Source organism: Echinops telfairi, unplaced genomic scaffold (assembly GCF_000313985.2).
Source record: "Echinops telfairi isolate 266 unplaced genomic scaffold, ASM31398v2 ScPeMD7_7457;HRSCAF=8495, whole genome shotgun sequence".
NCBI lineage: Eukaryota > Metazoa > Chordata > Mammalia > Afrosoricida > Tenrecidae > Echinops > Echinops telfairi.
The window spans coordinates 20,382,016-20,383,922 of NW_022111357.1; the positions used below are offsets into that span (position 1 = coordinate 20,382,016).

Consider the following 1,907-nt stretch of genomic DNA (forward strand, 5'->3'; position numbering starts at 1 on the left):
CGCCGCCCCGCGCGGCCGGGCGGGGGCCGGGGGCTCACCTTGACGAAGAGCTCGATGATGGGCTCTTTGTCCTCCTCCTTCAGCCCGTTCAGCGGCATCGACAGCGCCATGGTCGGCTCGGCTGGACTCCACGGACGGGTGGCTGCTGCTACCCCGGGGCTGCTCTGGCTGCCGGCTCCGCCGCTGTGCGCCGCCCTCGAGAGTCCGAGCGTCTGGCTCGCGGCCACCACAGCTCCTCAGCACCGCCCCACGTCCCGCGCGCGACTCTGAGGCGGCGTCGGCCGGAGCCGCTTCAAACTGCGGGGCGGGGCGCGGAGGGGCGGGGCACCGGACGGGGGCGGGGCCAAGCCCCGGCCGCTGCAACCTCTCCGGAGGAAATGGGCGCCCGAAGCTCGGGGGCGTGGCCTCGGGAAGGAAAGGCTCCTGTGGGACCACTCAGACGCCTCCGAAGCCTGCTAGGGCGGGGCAATACCTTGCTTGGGGGCGTGGCCTCGGCCGGGGCTCTGGACTGCTCAGCCTCCGGCGCGAGTAGGCGGGGCGTTCGGTCCCGCCTTCCGAGGAGGCGGGAGGGATAGTCCCCTAGAGGCCCGGGCCTGACACCACCTCCCTCCGCAGCGCTGGCGCGTCCTCCGCAGCTGCGGCTGGTGTCTTGCCAGGTGACCTCACGCTTTTGACTGGCCTGGGGAGGCGCCTCTCTCCTTCTCTCTCGCTTCAGGCACCAGGACGTGTCTCCCCTTCCCGCAGCGGCCCCCTCCTCAATTCCCTCCATTACTTGGGACCACCCTATACTAGACTTCGTTCAGAAAGTTACTTTGGTCCGCTCCGTGACTCTTCTTTCTTCCTCTAACTTCCTAGTTTGACTAAACGTTTCTTTTTGGGGAGCCAAGATACTGACATATCTTTATGACCCTATTAGGAGCCCTGCTGGACGTAGCGGTTCCACACGTTGGGCTGCTAACTGCAAGATCAGCAGTTCAAAACCACCAGCAGCTCCGAGGAAGGAAGATGGGGCTTTCTACTCCAATAAAGAGTTACAGTCCCAGAAACCCATTCTGTCCTGTAGGGTTGCTATGAGTCGCATCGACTCCATGGCATGTGTTTGATTTATTATTATTATTATAGTATTTGAGTTATTCTGTTCCAAGAAGGAGCCCTACTGGTGCCTGGGGGCAGGGGAGTCGGAAGGGAGATTGCTACCATGAAGATTTATCCTTTCCAAAAACCTATATAGAGTCTGAGTTGGAATCCAATCCAAAGCAGTGGGTTGTGTCCCACGCTATGGACAAGGCATCAAACATTAAACACCCCCTTCCGAGAACCTAAAAGAGCCCTAGTGGCATAGGGGTTAAGTGTTGGACTACTAACAGAAAGGTCAGCAGTTTGAAACCACTAGCTACCCCGAAGAGGGAGCTTTCTACTCCAGTGAAGGATTAAGCTATCAGAAACCACCAGACTCTTCTCCCCTCCCCTCTGCATAGGAATCAACTGCATGCCAGGAAGTTTGGATTGTTTTTCCGGAGCCTCTTCCTGAATACCAATCCCTGTGCATGAAGGTAGGGAGGGCTCCACGCTATCTTCCACGTGGTTCCCCTGCAGGCAGGAACCTGTGTGCATTTCCCCCAGGCAAACCTCACTGTGCATCAGCATTACCTGATGCCACCAAGCCCATGGCTATCAAGAGTCTTCTGACTGAGTGACCACACAGGACCAGTCGAACCGCTCCCTAGAAATGTTGGAGACTTTAAAAATGTGCAGACAGCTCGTCACTCTCCCACAGAACCCTCACCTTGTGGGTTTGAAACGCAGACCTTTATCAAATTCCCTGGAAGGGGTGGGATGTCATCTCTTAACCAATTCCAGGGCATTTCTGAAGAAGGTGACCCTTAACCTTGGGAAATTGCAGAGTT

General features: G+C 57.7%; 1 pseudogene; it reads right to left on the reverse strand.

Annotated features, from left to right (window-relative positions):
* The window catches only part of LOC115872749, a 47,584-nt pseudogene extending 47,474 nt beyond the window's left edge, over nucleotides 1-110 (reverse strand).
* Between the last annotated feature and the right edge of the window lie 1,797 nt (nucleotides 111-1,907).